At 49.2% G+C, this 17,943-nt stretch overlaps 1 protein-coding gene across 3 annotated transcripts in view; it reads right to left on the bottom strand.

Moving 5' to 3' along the window:
- The window catches only part of WWOX (WW domain containing oxidoreductase), an 886,744-nt gene that overhangs the window by 458,228 nt on the left and 410,573 nt on the right, over window positions 1-17,943 (bottom strand). The window lies entirely within an intron of this gene.

Below are 17,943 nucleotides of genomic sequence, written 5' to 3'. Positions count from 1 at the left end.
GGAAAAAAGATCATTTTTATACAACTCAGCCAAATGATTTTTCTTCTTTTTTTTTTTTTTTCCTAAAAAAACCTTCATTCATTTTTCCTGTTTCTTTTCTTTCTCATCCCTCTTCCCTCAGACAGCCCGGATCACTCAATTCCCCTGACCGTCCAGCCATTGACCGGACCTGTGAGATGGGGACAGAGTGTGCCTGTCAGGTCTCCCTATGGGTTAAATAAGATGATGGGTGTGCCCACCTTGTACACTATGGACCTTCAACATATAAAATGATCGTGTTAACGGCAACAACAAACTTATTTTTACTGAGGTCAGAAGTGGCCACACACACATAACAAAAGGACCAGCGGGAGAGGAGAGGAAAAGAAAGTGGGAGGGGTAGGGGCAAATCAAGGTCGTGTGTTGATAGACAGGGGAAGAGCTGGGTGAAAAAAATGAACAGTGCAAACTCAGCCTAGCAAATAAGCCAAGGCCACCCAAAGGAGAATAAACAGGGGCCTTCTAGTCAAAGCTTGTTCTAGCAGGAGAGTCAGCTACCATCAGGGCCGTTGGGCAGAGGCTCAAAAGGCAGACATGGAAGAGGGCACATTTTCTAATAGGAAAAGGGAAGGCTTCAGTGTGTTCTGATTGAAGGCTGTCCTCCTGGGGAGGCTGGGGGCGGGCCAGCTAGGAGTGTGACATCCTCAGGGCTTGGTTTGGGAGCATATTTGGCTTTCTCTAGCTGGTCCTGGGTTGGAAGTAAGGAGAAAAATTAGTGAGGCTGGGTGTTACTGACCAAGTCCTGACCATTTCTGGCTGATGGCTGCGGAGGCTGCGGGTCAGAGATCTATGATGAGATACGGCCTGGCCATTGTCCATTTGTATATTCAGTCTCTCATTAGCAAGACCATTTAGTGACCCGTAACCGTTTACCCCAAAGCTGTCCACGAACAAGACTGTGAGGAAAACTCTTCCCCCAAGCAGCCTGTGCAGGGGGCCTGGCTGGCTGGACCACCCACAGTGCCTCCCAACCACAAGGGCACTGAATTCTCAGAAAGCTCCCCACAGCCTAGGAACAGGCTGCCCATCGCCCTGGGACTTGGCATAGGGGTACGTGTGAATTTGAGAGGAAAATGGTGCTCTGGCGTCCTACAGAAATAGCCATTTTTCATACCACTCCTGGGAGGTGGTAATTTATTCAGTCATCTTTCAATGTAATTCCTGTCTGACTGATTTTCTCTCTGCCTTCATCTTCTCCAAGGTGCCACACACCTGTCCTGAGTGAATAAGAGTAAGTGTGGTGTATAGATAGGAGGGTTCAAGAAGCTGAATGAATAATGGAACAGACTTGTGCTAACGCAAATGAAAAGGAAAAGCTCACTGTTCATATGAAATTTCTGCCAAAGTGATTACTAATGTTGCTCTTTAGACAAATAGCAGTTAAAAACAAAAAAAAATCTCTAGGTCTTTATAGAGTTGGGAGAGTAAAATGGTTGGGATTTCCCCAAAGCTGGAAAAACTTGGTTTCATGTCACCAGCCTCAGCCAATACATGTGTGGTCTGTGTTCTAGAACTTTCTGTTTTGGATCTAGGGTTTAAACCCTGGATCTGCCACTTAGCAGACAGGTGATCCTGAGGTTCATTTGGGATTATTTTGAGGCAGAAGGGAGGTGATATTCTAAGGGCTGGTGTGGGGACTAGAGCTTAGTGAGCACAGAGGAAATGTAGCTATGATTTTTTAAATGGGGAGGAATAGGCCTGCTCTTGGAGGATGGAAGCAGGGAAGGTTTAACGCAACGGAAATAAGGCTGAAAAAAGCAGGCTGAGATCCGTCTCCTTCCCTAACAGATCCAAAGGTGCTCTGCAAAGTATCTGATTACATGTTGAAAAGGGACCATTATTCTATAATCCTGTGATTTGTGTAATGATGTATATGTGCAGAAAGACATCCAGGGGTCTTCCTAACCCAGGGATTGAACCCAAGTCTCTTTTGTCTCTGGCATTGGCAGGCGGGCTCTGTACCACTGAGCCACCTGGGAAGTCCATAAATGTGGAGAAAGACAGAAGAGATCAGAGTAACCAGCTGGTCCCCAAGGTGGGAAGAAAGGTGAGCCAGACTGTGAAGTGAGCTCTTCCACATGGTCTGCATGTGCCTGGCCGGCATTCATCTGCCCTTCCCATCAGTTCAGTTCAGTTCAGTTGCTCAGTTGTGTCCGACTCTTTAAGACCCCATGAATCGCAGCACACCAGGCCTCCCTGTCCATCACCAACTCCCGGAGTTTACTCAAACACATGTCCATCGATTCGGTGATGCCATCCAGCCATCTCATCCTCTGTCGTCCCCTTCTCCTCCTGCCCCCAATCCCTCCCAGCATCAGGGTCTTTTCCAATGAGTCAACTCTTCGCATGAAGTGGCCAAAGTATTGGAGTTTCAGCTTCAGCATCAGTCCTTCCAATGAACACCCAGGACTGATCTCCTTTAGGATGGACTGGTTGAATCTCCTTGCAGTCCAAGGGACTCTCGAGAGTCTTCTCCAACACCATAGTTCAAAAGCATCAATTTTTCGGCGCTCAGCTTTCTTCACAGTCCAACTCTCACATCCATACATGACCACTGGAAAAACCTTGACCAGACGGAACTTTGTTGGCAAAGTAATGTCTCTGCTTTTTAATATGCTATCTAGGTTGGTCATAATTTTCCTTCCAAGGAGTAAGCATCTTTTAATTTCATGGCTGCAATCACCATCTACAGTGATTTCAGAGCCCCCCAAAATAAAGTCTGACACTGTTTCCACTGTCTCCCCATCTATTTCCCATGAAGTGATGGGACCAGATGCCATGATCTTAGTTTTATGAATGTTGAGCTTTAAGCCAACTTTTTCACTCTCCTCTTTCACTCCACATTCAAGGTCAGGAGGGGCGGCCGTGAGAAGACACCCCTCCTCCAAGGTAAGGAGCAGCGGCTGCGCTTTGCTGGAGCAGCCGTGAAGAGAGACCCCACGTCCAAGGTAAGAGAAACCCAAGTAAGACGGTAGGTGTTGCAAGAGGGCATCAGAGGGCAGACACACTAGACCCATAATCACAGAAAACTAGCCAATCTGATCACAGGACCACAGCCTGTCTAACTCAGTGAAACTAAGCCATGCCATGTGGGGCCACCCAAGACAGTCAGGTCATGGTGGAGAGGTCTAACAGAATGTGGTCCCCTGGAGAAGGGAATGGCAAACCACTTCAGTATTCTTGCCTTGAGAACCCCATGAACAGTAGGAAAAGGCATTTCCCATAAAGCGCCCTAATTCCTGAGGGAAACAGTTGTATCCTCGGTCCCAATCCGTGTGTTTTGGCATCTCGTGGTGGCAGATGGCCTACACTGTACAAACATTCCTGCAGGCTGAACCAAGAATCCCGACCTCCTTCCCCCAGCCCACAAGATCAACTCCAGTCAACTGGTCAGCTCCAGGTTTTGACAAAAGGTGCATGTGGCTTTACCATCATCAAGGAAAGATGCTTCTACATCTATAGAGGGAAAAACTGAGTCCCAAAGGGGAAGGAAAAAACTCTTCATGACATCTTCTGAATACCCAGGGCCAGCAGAGGCTGAACCCATGATAGTCCTGGAATTCTCACTTACATAAGGTAATAAGTACTTTTTTCCTCCTCTATAGCCAGGGAAGCATACACAAACCAAGTAAATCAGAACGGGAGATGGGAGACGGAGGAGGAGTGTTTTTTGTTTGTTTGTTTGTTTTTTACAAAGTATCAAGATATCAAGTGAGCTAGAGGTTACTCATTATGGCAAATGTCTCATGCTGGGAAGAAAATATTTTTTTTTGGTGCAGGTGCAGGGGATGTCCCCCAATACCACTTCAGCTGCTGAGTGAGCAAAGAGGAATATGAATAAACTCCGTGGCCACAAGAAGTCCAGGGCTTCCTTTTAAATCAGTTACTAGATGGTGAGGAACCAGTATATCATAGTGAGACGATCATTTATAATGGAACCTTTATTAGGAGCCAGGGTATAAAAACTGTACGTGAAACAGCCTCCTAAGCAGATTCGGTGCGTGGCTGATTAACCTTGTCTCCCAAGGGGGGGCGGCTGGCTCCGGGCAGTGGTGACGACACCGGGAAGTCATCCCGCCGCCAGGTCACAGGCCTACAGCGGGTCACATCCAAAGGGGCCTAACTGCTTCTTCAGGACACAAGGGGGCACACAGCTGCCTCGTGGGCTTGAAGACGCGAGGACTGGGTGCGGGTCCCCTGAACTGGCTGTGTGGTGTCCACGCTGCTCACAAATCCTGTGGCAGCTACAGGTTGCCTCTGTGGTCTGGCTTTGTTGTTCGATAAATATGACAAAGCCTGGCACACAGCAAGTAATTGATAAGTGGTAACTGTTTTCTAAGAGTACATGTTTCCACTTTAGTTCTTAGGCATGAAGAGGGTGGGGAGAGACTCAGTACAGTTGGATCTTGGGTCTGGTCAGTTGTCCAAAGACAGCTTTTCTGTCATTTCAGGCAAACAGAAGAGACCCGTATCTTGGGTTATGGAGCCTGGGTCACTGGGGGCAGGGGTCACTGCAGAGCCATCATTTATTGAGAGCTTACGCTGGGCCAGGCACAGTTTTAAGTATTTCACTTCTGTGAACTTAACTTAATCCTTGCAGAATCCCCATGCAGTAGATACCAGTAATGGGGTTAATATTAGAAGCAATAACCCCAGGGTTTCACATCTATTAAGAGCACTGAGAGTCCCCTGGACAGAAAGGAGATCAAACCAGTCAATTCTAAAGAAAATCAACCCTGAACATTCACTGGAAGGACTGAGGCTGAAGAACCAATCCTTTGGCCACTTGATGCGAAGAGCCGACTCACTGGAAAAACCCCGATGCTGGGAAACACTGAAGGCAGAAGAGAAGGGGGTGGCAGAGGATGAGATGATTGGATGGCATCACCAACTCGATGAACATGAATGTGATCAAACTCCTGGAGATAACGAAAGACAGAGGAGCCTGGCATGCTACAGTCCACAGGGTTGCAAAGAGTCAGACACAACTCAGCGACTGAACACAACAGCTAAGGCCACGATGAGGGATGTAACTTGAACCCCGACAGTGGGATTCCAGAATTTGTTAACTGTGTCCTGACCCTAAAAGGCAGGGCAGGGTTAGAAGAGTGATGCTTTTCCTGCACCTGTGACCAATGTGCCTGGTGCCCACAAGTTCCCACTGATGAGTCCTGACGAGTATCCCGAGCAAAAGGCACAGTGGTTTTAAGTGGGAAGTGGGCTCGGGCCTGCAGTTATCTGAGCTGGCAGGAGCCCACGGCAAGAACGTGGCGTGCCCATAAATCTCATCTATCCGGCGGGTCCTGGAGGTGGGGAGATCACAGAAACAAATGAGGTGAGAAGGGATGGCCTGGATGGGGATGAACTTGACCTGGTGCACACAGACGGTGCTCCACAGACTTCACAGATTCCCACCGAGGCTGGAATGGAAGCAGGGAGCCCAGAGAGGACAGATCTCAGAGCAGAAAAAAAAAAAAAAACAGTCAACATGGAGACAGAAAGAGAAGTTGGAGACTGAAGCCCTGGGTTCAAATCCCACCTCTGAGTTCTCCCCTCTCCCCTCTCCCCTGCACCCCCTCCCTATTGCCCTCTCCACATCGCGCCCTTATCCTTGAAAGAGGAGTGAATCCTGACGACAAGGGATGAGGGAGAGGAAATATTCACAAATATCCCTTGATGAGGAATTCCAATTCGGTATATACAAAAGGGCCATACATTTAAATATTTTGCTGTTGCTGTTAAATGGAAAGAAATTGTAAATTATTGGGGAGGGGGAGGTGGGGCAAGAGGACTCCTACCCAGGGATGTCACACCCAATTTAATACAGCACTTAAGTGTTCACCCTCCAGCAGAATTGGTGGTATTTCTTCTTTCCTCCTCGGCACCTTCCAAGGACCCAAGGCTCTTGATGAAAAGGGAGGAATAATCCTTTCTTTGGTGTCTGCAATCAAGATCTATTTGGTAGCCCACTCCTCTAACACTGCCCGTGCGGAGAAATAATTTCGGCTCCCCGTTAATTTGAGTATTGAACTGAAATTCTGCAGCTGCTTTCTGCCAAGCCTGAAAGCAGAAATTAATTTCAATGACCCAGGCGAGTGGAGGGGAGCGCTGTCAGGTAATTAGTCTTCGTCTTCTGCTACTCAGGGTCTATCAGGGTGCTAATCCATACATAAACCCAGGCATTCCCCGAGTCACTCGCAATCTGCGGGGCCATTTAACTGCCTCTTGGTTGGGTTCGCCAGAGCCGGGGCATCGCAGGCACATGGATGTAGGCTCCCTTTCGTGTTGACCCTTCCGTCTACCTATTTGGGGTCTGCAGAATTAATGCAGCTGATTTACATGTTCTTTTCCTGTTTGATCGCGGTGTCTGCCATTGATTAAGTGGAGCTTGGGGTGGGAAGGGGAGTGGGGGGAGGGCCCCCCTCCTGCAGCGTCTGACTTGCCAGTTTATTAATGAACGAGGCACCAATATTGATAGTCCTGACACTACAAGTGCTGCAATTAGAGGGCATGTCCTTCCAGGATTCTAATTAAAAAGGAGCCTTTTCCTGCCCGGCATGGTTCCTATTGTCATATACACACTGGATTCTGGCTTGGGTTGGGGGTTACTATGCCTTTGCCTTTAGGAATATCTCCAGTGGGGAGGGGGCAGAATAAACACAGGTTCAAAAAGCTTTGTTCCTAATGACGGTCATTGTGAAATCCACGGAAAAGAATGGTACTTGGAGAAGGTACCTCTTTACAAAGGCAGCCTGCCTCCCTCCAGTCCACCCAGACACTTCCCTGGGCTTCTGGTTTTTCATGCTTTGAACCCTGAAGGACTGGGAGTGGGTGGGTAGGTGGGGGTGTGGGATGCAAACAAATACAACAGTAGCTCTGATAATTTTCTGAGCTACTGAAGCACCTTGTATCCACTACATTGTTCACCCTTCAAGCAGTTCTGTGGCATGGGTTTTGGGGGCTCCATTTAACGGAGGAGAAAACTAATGCCTCGATCAGAGACGGTCAGTGGCTGGTGGTTCCTCCTGATCCAAACTCCTCCTTCACTCCCCTCCAGGCACTGAGCACCCCCCAGACTACGGGGCCAGGCAGGCGGCATGGACGGCGACACCGATGAACTGGGAGCCCTTCCCCCTCTGAAAGGGCAGGCCGGCTCAGGCCAGAGCCTCCGGCCGGTTCTGCAGACCAGGCCAGCCCAAAGAGGCAGCCTTTGGTGGCAGCTGATATTATAAGAGGACTCAAACATCTGGAATTTTAGGTGTTGAACGCTGTCAACTCATCACTGAAGCTCCTTGTAAGATCTGCAACTTCACACACTCTACCTGCTTCCTTAGGATTCTTAAGATCCATTTTTGTTTCCTCAATATATATTTTTAAAATTCTGAACCCAGTTCTACCATGTCACTCTCCTGCCTGTGTGGTCACACAACAGAAATGGCCCCAGCACAAAGCTGAATTTAAGAAGAAACACCAACTTCATTCATCAGTACCATTTTTCTAGACTCCATATGTATGCGTTAACATATAGCATTTGTTTTTCTCTTTCTGACTGACTCTACCTGATATAACAGGTTCTAGGTTCATCCACCTCTCTTGAACTCACTCAGAGACCCAGAGGGACGAGATGTGGGGATGGGAGGCAGGCTCAAGAGGGAGATGATACATGTACAGTTATGGCTGATTTGTGCTGTTGTGTGGCAGAAACAAAGTATTGTAAGGCAACTTTCTTCCAATTAAAAAAATTAATTAAAATAAAAATATATTAAAAAAAAAAAAAAAAAAGGAAACAGACTGTGGGCCCCAAATGCCTTCCTCCTGGGCCCTCTTCAGCTGACATCAGAAACCCTCTTTACTTTTCATCTACCTGGACCATACACAGAGCAACCAGGCCCGCACACTTGGAGCTGGGGAGGGTGTGCTCCCTCAAGCCCACCTCTCCTGCTCAGTCATCCTGGACCACCCTCCTTTACGCCCAGGTCAGTAAGGAACAGACTATGTGGCCTCAGATCTTTATATTTTTTCCTCTCCTGTGCATCAGTTTTCTCATCTGCAAAATGGGAGACTAATTCTGACCTCACAGGTACCTTGGGAGGTTCCTATGAGGAAAAAAAAAAAAAAAAAAAGCATGAGAATGTTTGAACACAGTGCCTATCTCCGTGCAAGCAGGCCCACCATGCCTGACCACCTGCACAAGCAACTTTGCCCAACTTGAGGTCCAAGGTGGTCAAACTAATGATACATACATAGGCTTGTGAACCAAGTCTCCTCCCCTGGTGTTAAGAGAACAGTGATGACCAAGAACTGGACAGAAAGCCAGTCTTGCAGCCTCAGTTCTCCTAGCTCTCGGATGGTCTTTATATACCTCCCTCACAGGACTGCTGGAAGATTATGTCCTCAAAGCAGGCCTGACACTTAGCAGGCCTGATGCTTAGCAGGCCTGCAGAAAAGCAAGCTCCACCACCAGCTCCCAGACCTATTAATATTCTTGCTCTGGATTCATAACACTCAGGTTTTATCCTTCAAGTTTCTTTATTCATGCTTAGGACTACATCTCAAAAATGACAACAACAACAAAGCCCAAAACAAACAAACAAAACACCTGAATCTTCCAGGACAACTATGATATCTCCCCATAATTTCTCGTTTTACTGTGGATTCCTAGAAATGACAACATCTGAGAGAGAGAGAGAGAGAGAGAGAGAGATGTGGACTTGACAAATAGAAGAGCTCTAAGGCACTAATGTATTTTATTGGAATCAGAAGTGCTCTGTCTTCCCTCTGACCCCCCTCCTGTCCCCTCCAGCCTGCTGCTGGAGGCACCAAGGAGAAGTCAGAGGCATTAGTCTGGTGTCAAATAGCACTGCCATCCACATTCTAGGAGAGTCAATTGCAATTAACAAGGCCATTCAGAAAAGGCAGGTACAGACAAGACAAAGGGAGCAACAGCCAGATCTTATCAGAACCCAAGGCCAGCAGGCTGGGCCTTTCAGAGGCTGTTTGCACTGGGTTAAAAAAAAAAAAAAGTGATGGAGGAAGAAGAGGGCAGGGAGAGGCAAGCTGGACCAGGATGAAAGGGAAGGGTGGGGAGAGAGAAGAAGCAGGCTCTGAGCAGAGAGGTCTACGAGCAGAAGGGCTGACTCCTGAGCCCAGCCCCTGGGGTCAGATCTTGACTCTGCCCCTGGCTACTGAGGACACAAAACCACTCACCCCTCCAAACCCTGGCTGGCTGATCCGTAAAACAGGCAGAGTGACAGTGTCTCCCCGTTCGGCTGAACTGACAGAGCAAACAGTGTCTGCAAAGTGCTGAGGGCGGTTGTGGCGCCGGGCAGTCATCCCAAGAGAAGAGCTTGGCTCCGAGTGGGAGAGGAGGCCTGGCCAGCCCGGAGAGAAGCAGCAAGCAACCCAAGGCGGAGGCCAGGCGCTGCACGCGCAGGCAGCCACGCTGAGAGCGACTCCCTGTCCACTCCCACCCATCGCCCCCTGTAGCACCCCCACCCACGAGCTGTTCACACTTCTTTTCAGAAGGGGGCCTGGGCACCGACCATGTGCTTATTAGCTCTGCACCATTCACCATGGGACACCCAGAAAACAACCTCTCTAGGCCCCTCTTCTTTGTTTTTTGGTTCTGAGAATGATGTCAGGGACTATAAGGAAGTGCGATGTGGTAGACAGAGGGTGACAGAGGATGAGACGGTTGGATGGTATCACCGATTCAATGGACATGAACTTTGGCAAACTCCAGGAGATGGTGAGGGACAGGGAAGCCTGCTGTGCTGCAGGCCATATGGTTGCGAAGAGTCGGACATGACTTGGCAACTGAACAACAACAAATGTGGTAGAAAGTTCCAGTGAGACTGGTCTTCAAAGGCCAGGCGGCCCACGGATGAGTCCCACGACCACAGACCAGTCACTTGGCCTGTTTAAAGCCCCATCTGTAACGCGGGGGCGGGAATACCTATCATTACAGGATTATCACGAAAGAGGGGTGAGGGCAGTTTAATGTATACTATCAAGTTTTTTTTGCTGTTGTCATCCCAGGGTCCCTGGTGTGCTCTAGATGGACAGGCGCTAGACAGCACGCACACTCACATGTCTCCAATGGGCACATGGCCTTACCTAAAATTGGGTACCGGAGGGGAACAAGCCCAACCCCACCAGCCTCTCCAGCCAGATAGGGAGTTCTCCCCAACACACAGATCCTCACTCTGGTCTTAATGAATTCTTTCAGTGATGGAGCGCATGCTGGCACCATGAAGAAGTTACCTGTAGAAGCAGCTGAATTAAGTGAAGGCTGAATACTTTCTAGACCCTCACTGGGAATTAACGCATGGCTCCAGGGAAGGTGGGGAGCTCTTCCTTCTCTCTGCACTTTCCCAGCTAAGCCGCCTACTTTTGTTTGCACACCCTGGCAATCGAGCCTTCATCTGTCAGGTCCTGTCAGGTCCTGGTAGAGTCCTAGAAACTTGAAGCTAAAAAAAATCCATCAATTTAGATTTTTTAAAGTTTCTATGGAATCAGAAAAAAGGGGGTCATAAGGAGTAAGCAAAGGGGCTGAGAACAGTGAAAGAAGACAAGAGTCACTTGATTTTCTATCAGGAAAAAAATAATAACACGCAGCAAAATTTCATTAAGTCGGTGTTGGTCTAGTCCAAACAGCTTATCATCTGGAGCAACTATTCCCCAATCAACTGGATGCCTCTCTTGTAATCTCCTGAATGCTGAATGTCTGATAATGAAATATATGAATGTATCAGAGAAGCCAGACTTGATTTATTCGAAGGTGTGGGGTATCCTGCAGTGATGTCTCTAAGTGTCCAGAGGAGCAAACAGTGCATAGTAGGTAGTCAATAACCCTTAGCTTTCTTTCCTTGCATTTTGTATTATCAAAGCTTTAATCTGATTTATAACATGTTCAGTCCTTATCAATAATAACGTGTTTCCATTTTAATATACTACCTTTTATTAAACTGAAGTCACAAACTTAATAGCAAGGGCCCGTCCAAGGCACTTTAATCACTACTGGAGCGCTGATGTCTCTCCTAGGAGAACAGGGGCAAAGCTCAGTTGCAACGACGGGGAACGTCCATCCACCTCTGCGCTGGCAGAATGAGTTACAGGATTGTATTATCAACGCAATTAGGCCGGGCTCCCTCTGCACGTCCACGACAGACCTCTCGGCTCTGTACAATAAAAGGTACTTTCCTCTGTGACCTGGATTCCAAAGTATGCTTTCCCCTAAGGAGGCCACCACTGATGCTTGCATTGAAAGGCTGACCTCTGGGTTCTGTGCGTATCTGTCACTCACAGATTTTCCCAGCACAGACACGGACCCCTGGTCAAGGGCAAATGGAAACCATATACTAGTCCTTTCGGGGTGACAATGATGTTAACGACATTGATGATAGTGTTGTTGATGATAGACATTGATGATGTTGACCTTTAATAATGATGATGCTGTGAACGATGTCGATGGTGCTAAGTACTGAGCACTTAATGGGTACTGAGCCTTGAGGCTTCCCTGGTGGCTCAGCGGTAAAGAATCTGCCTGCAGTGCAGGAGCTACAGGAGACACCGGTTCGATCCCTGGGTCAGCAAGATCCCCGGAGAAGGGCATGGCAACCCACTCCAGTATTCTTGCCTGGAGAATCCCACGGACAGAGGAGCCTGGCGGGCTACAGTCGATGGGGTTGCAGAGAGTCAGACACGACTGAATCAAGTTAGCACACATGCATGAGTCTTGAGGAAGGTTGCCCATTTTATAGATGAAAAAACTGGGGCTTAGAGAAGATTAGTGACTTGCTCAAGGCCCAGAGAAAATACCTGGCCAATCCATGATACGAACCCAGGTATGTGGCTTCTGATTCTGTGGGTCATACCATGGTCTGCTCAGCTGTTGTAAGAAAATAGCAGAGGCTGGGAGATTTAAGGAACAGATGTTGATTTCTGACAGTTCTGGAGGATGGGAAGTCCCAGATCAAGGTCCTGGGACCTTGACCTTGATTGAGATGGGATCTCACCTGTGGTGAGAGTTCTCATCTAGGCTTGCAGGGGCCAACCCAGGCTGTGCCCTCAGAGGGCCCTTCCTCAGGGCACACAGCAGGAAACAGATCTCTGCCTTCCTCATCTTATCCAGGCATTGATCCTAGCATGACCTCATCTAAACCTAACCCCCTCCTCCAAAGGCCACCATGCTGGGGACTGGGGCTTCAACCCAGGAATCTGGGAGGACACACTCAGTCCCTAACAACCCATTTCAAACAACTGTCTCCCTTCTTGCTTGGTCAGGAGCTACACATCAGAAACCCTCCCCATCCTCCCAAAGGAGATGTCTCAGAGGTCCCTTCACCGGTATTAAGTCAGAGTGGCCAAGATCTAAGTCCACCTGCCACCCTCGCTCACGCCTCCTGGGTGATGGGCTGAGAGACCCATTCACAGGCTAAATACTGAGGCGTGGAATGAGAGGGCTTTACACCACCAACTCCGGCCCGGAGCCAGGCCCCAGCACACCCTGAGTCAGGCAACACTCGCCCGCAAACACCCTGGGGAAAGAGCATGGTTTCGGCACCAGACATACTTAGACTTGAAGTCTGATGCCGTCGGGGAACGGTGGGGAACCAGGTTCTGCAGGCCCGCCTTTAGGATCCTGTGAAGATGCCCCAGTGCAGTCAGGGCACTGGGCCTGGCACGCAGTGGGAGCTTTACAAACACTAGCTTTCTCCCAGGCTCTTTCCTGCTCTGAGCCCTTTCTCCTCCTCCTTATTCACAAATGCACCACTGACCCCAATTCCCTCCCCGCTCAACACACACATTCCAGCCCAGAACTGAACTCGACCCCACTGGCCCTGGGCCTTGCTCCTGGTGGATGACGTTCACAGGCAGGATGCCTTCTCACCGGTTCTAAGGCCCTGAAGCTTTAATGCTCCCACCAGCTCTTCGATTCAAAGATCTTCGGGGCAGGAGTGAGTGAGAGAGAGAGACAATGTAACTGCAGTCAAGTATATAAAAAGCGGGGCACGCCATCCCAAAACTTGGGTGTGTCCACATGTGTCTGTAACAGAACACTTGGTCTATGGTGAGCCGGCTCTCAGCGCACAGCCACTTATGGCACTCCTGTCCCCTGGGCACGAGGATTGTACAGTAAAGCTCCCAAAGACTCTAAGAGTGAATCTCTAATTGTAGAGATGCTCTTCAAAATTTAAAAAAAAAAAAAAAAAGGTCTGAAGTCTAGAAGAATACGGCGGGATCCCCAACCCAAGTCTGGGCGGGGAGCACTGCAGGTAACATGGAACACAGGGACAGTCCCCATGGGGGGCTGTCCATCGTCTCGGGGGTGGGGGGCATATGCCATTTTGGCCCCCCCAGAGGGTCAGACTACTGCTAAAAGGACAAACCTTCCCTTTGGTCAGTGATGCTGGAACTGATCTCAGCAATGAGAAACCTGAAAAACACTAAAACAAACAAACTCCACAGGACAGCCCCTCCCCGGCTCTCCGAGCTGACCCATGGGCGAGTGGAGAGTGACACGGGGCCCAAGCCCTCCTGACGCTCCTGGGGGCGAGGTCCAGGTGGCAGCACGCACCCCGCGAGCTGCCAAGCTCCCTTTATGAAGCGCACATCGAGCAGAGAAGGAAAGGAGACCCGCCAGCTCCACTCTGCACTTCACAGCAGAGCATAAAAGCGCGCGGGAGGCAGCAGAAGCTGCTTTCGTGAGAAGTGGCCTCGCAGTGATCTGTTTATGGAAAGCAGGGGACCTTTGTAGTGGCATCGCTCGAGCCAGAGGCCTGTCTGCGTGCCTGTCGGAACACTACACAGTGAAAGGTTGGGCGTGGATGTCGCAGCATGTGCTCCGGAGAACACAGCAAGGCCCTCACCAAAGTCCTGGGCTCCTGGTTCTGTTTTGAAGGCGGGCGACATGCAGAGTCGCTGGCTAGCAGTTAGCGAGAGCGGGGACTGGCCCACGGGAGGCATGGAAGCTCTCTCCACCTCAGTGTCTTCACTGTAAAATGAGGATACCAAATGCTGGATCTCGCCTCCACACGGCCCCTTCTTTCCCTTCCACTCTGCAGGGGTTGGGGAGGGGCGGGGGTTATTAGGCCAAAAATACAGCCAAGTGAGTAAGTGGGGATCTTCGTTCATCTGAGCGGCTCTAACAAAAGAGCACAGGCTGGGTGGTTTACAAACAACAGGAATGCCTTTCTCACCGTTCAGGAGGCTGGAAGTCAGAGTGCGAGACGCAAAGATGGCCAGATACTAACGAGGCCTACAGCTGGCACCTTCCCACTGTGCCCCCTCACGACGGAAGGGGCTGGGAGTTCTCTGGAACCTTTATTAAAAGGTCACCAACCCCATTTGAGAGAGTGCCACCCCATGAAGCAAGCACCTCTCAAAGGCCCCATCTCCTAGTACCATCATCTTTGGAGATTAGGATTTCAAAACATGAACCGGAGGGGTAACATTCCTTCTGACCACAGCAGCAGTAAAAGAAAGGGTCTTTCAGGGCGTATGCTGGGGGCATGATAGAGCTTACATCAACACCTCCCTTACTTCTTCCTCCTCTGGTATACTCCCACCAAAAACCAGAAGACGGACAACCACAACACAAACCCCATCTGCAGCATCAACTATGGAAGAATCCAAAGGAAAGGCCTCAAGGCTAGAGGCAGTCAACCAGCCCAGTGATGACCACTAACACTCAGAGCACGCTCACCTACCACGCGCCAAGTACTCCGCCAAGGGCTTTACGGAACGATATCATTTATTCCTCACTTCTCTCCAAAAAGTCCTATTCCTTCCAAATAGAAGACATAGCTATTAACCCTAGTAAGAAGATACAGAGAAGAAAATACAGCTTGGAAAGATAAAGTAACTGTGCGAGTTGCTGAAAGTAAAGACCTAGCTGAGCCCTTAACGAATCAGCAAAGGTTTATTAGCTAAAGCAGGAGAGGAGAACTACTCCAGGCAGTCAACAGCCTGTGCAAAGGCCCTGCAGCAGGTTGCAAGCGTGTTGGGGTGTGCGTGGGCGGGGCAGAGTGGGATGAGAGTGAGCTGCAGAGATCGGCAGGGTCCTTGCAGGGTCAGTTGAGGATTACAGATTCCATCCCAAGGCAATCGGGCAGCCAGTGAGGGGATTAAGCAGGAGAGAGATGAATAGGGTGGTGGGGAGACTGGATTTCTATTCCAGAGCAATGACATTAGCTTCTGCCTGAGAAAGGGGTTTCAAGAGAAACAAGAGGGAACATGCCAGCTAGAAACCTGACTGACAGCACGATGCTAATCTTAATGTCACTAACACTCAGACTCAAGCTACTTACTGCAGGGAGGCCAAACCCCACCGCTGTTTCCTGAACCCCATCCCTTGTACATAAAAAAAAAAAGTACCCCAGTGAAAAAGTCTTCCTGTCCTTAGAGAATCTTTTAAATGCTGTAAGAATTCCAAAGGGAAAAGTCCAACATGGAAAAGCAAGCACTGGTGCCCTTTGAAAAGTTTTAATTTTGGTTTAACTTTGCTAAATCTACTTACATTCACATTCTGAAATATGTATGCACGATAAAACACTACAGTTACGGTCTATTGGGTTAAAAATCCACTTTTTGGAATGGGTTCAAGGAATACTTATACAAAAGACCTCAGAATGGAAAGTAATTCTGCAGATAAAATAGAATGGGAACATCCCTAAATATGCGCCTTGCAAGATAAATGCTCAGCAAGGAGGGGGTCTGGAAGCATCACTAACAGGGTTGAAAACAGCCAGCCTCTTAATCCCTCATGGAACTTGCTGGAAGGGAAGGGCCTGGCTAGCACTCAGCAGCAATATTCGTGTTTTTCCAAGGGTCTCTCCACTCCCTTTCACAATTCAGCTGAAACCAAGAAATTAACCCCCAATTTAAGACAGTGAAATTCCATTATAGCAAGCTACCCACAAAGCGTGGGGTGACCGCGGGGTTTATTTTGCAAAGTTGCAGACAAAGACAGCACTAAAAAAAAAAAAAAAAAGAAAGAAAAGAAAGCCTGGAATAAATCCACCAACAAGCATTGCTGTGCTGCTTCTGTGTAATTATCCTTGCATGGGGAAGCATACAAAAGAGCAAGAGAATACGGATCTCATCCTTAAGGAGGTGCCAGCTCTGTTAGGAGGGTGCCTCTTGGCCCCAAGGGTGTGTCAGAATCACCTTGGGAGCTGGACAAACGTACAGATTGCCGGCACCCATCCTGGTACCCAACTCCTGGACTAAGTGTCCACGGCAGTCCTGGGACTCTTCATTTTTACAGGCAGAAGGGCTTCTGGTGGGGGCAGGGCTTCAGGACCAGGAGCTGAAGAGGACCAGGGGAAGAGACCCTGGTGCTCACCCCGCCTCGCTGTCTGCCCAGAGAGACCCCTCAGGTGGCCGCTGAGCATCCCGCCCCTCGTCTTGACCTCTCTGATGAAGGGCACTGGTCCTTGCATGAATTTCATTCTGCTGCAGGAAGAGCCTTCAGAAAGCTGGTGTGTCCTGTCCCAGCCACCCTTGAAGGGAGCCCACAGGGCCCTCGGGATCCTGCTCCTGTGGTGAGGAAGGGCGCCACGGAGGGCCACGGAGCACAGAGCCCAGAGCTGCGATCCTGGGGACCCCGGTCTAAGGATGGGGCTGCAGAAGAACCCATAACACCGAGCCATCAGAGGCTCCATCAGCGGCAGTGCTCAGGAGTGGGACCCAGGACTTCTTAGACCACTCGGGATCTGCGACGTGTGACTGGCAACAAATCAGAATGGGTGCTGTGTGTGTGGCGGGAGCTCTCCTAGAATGGCAGCAAGAATGCTTTCTCCCAAAACAGGCTCTTGTTCCAGCAACAGGGGTGGAACTCTGGGCTGGGGCAGGCCACCAAGTGGGCTTTGCGCGGGGCTGTGATGTTCTCAACTTTTAGATTCAGGGGTGGAAATGGCTCAGCGCACAAGCCCAGAGATGGGCGCCGTCCTCCACCACCACACCGGCATTCACAAGGGAGTTCACGTGCTCCCGCACCTTTGGCCAAAGGAGCTGAAGACAGAATTGCACACGGTGTAATAGTTTCTCGCGCGCCACTGTGTCTTTCTGCAATAAATAATTTCCAGTCAGGGTGCTGGAGGATTTCAAATGATAGACATAGTATGTTCATGAAAGACAACTTTAAGAGAAATCTTTCTGCACTCAAAGTGAGGGCTCCCCCCGCCCGCTTCTTGGCATCCCGGCCTGCCATAGAAATGAGTGATTTTCTGAATTTCTGCCAAGTTAGATGGTTCAGCATGCTATTAGATTAAGTCTGTTTATACAGAAACAGCCAAAAATAGGAAACACACAGAAGCTATTAAAGATATTGTCCTGTGAGGGAAAGATTTGAATGGTTTTTCTTACTGCAAGTGGGAAATAAGATACGAGTCAGTATTAATGTGATAAAGAAGTTAATGCCTTCTAAAGCAAACCATTGGTTTCTTCATCTTGTTTCAGAGGTGACAATAAAAGGAACATACAGACAATTATTTCGGGTTGGGTGAGCATGGGAGGAAGCAAAGACTCTGCATGGCCCGATCGGGTCTGACACTGAGAAATACATTGCTTTTAGGGGGAAAAAAATGCTGGGGCATCCAGGGAGTTTTTAAAGGGAAAGATGATTCTGGGACAAGGGGTGGTGGGAAAAGTGGTGGTGGTGGGGAGGGGGGGATTCAATAAATACATAAATAAAACAAGGATCCAGATATTCACAAGTGAAATTCCAATTTCACTTCTGCCCTTGAGTTGCTCCGTAAACGAATGGAAATCATATGACCTCTTGGGTCAATGCGATTCAAGACAGAGGCCTTAGATTGAGTTCTGCCTGAGAGGGGCCGCCGATCCTCCTTTCCTCCTCTATGAAGTGAGCGTGGTGACTTCCCTGCCTGAGAGGGGCCG

Source organism: Dama dama, chromosome 4 (genome assembly GCF_033118175.1).
Source record: "Dama dama isolate Ldn47 chromosome 4, ASM3311817v1, whole genome shotgun sequence".
Lineage (NCBI taxonomy): Eukaryota > Metazoa > Chordata > Mammalia > Artiodactyla > Cervidae > Dama > Dama dama.
The sequence above is the reverse complement of the archived record's forward strand: the minus strand, read 5'-3'. Positions and strand labels throughout refer to the sequence as shown.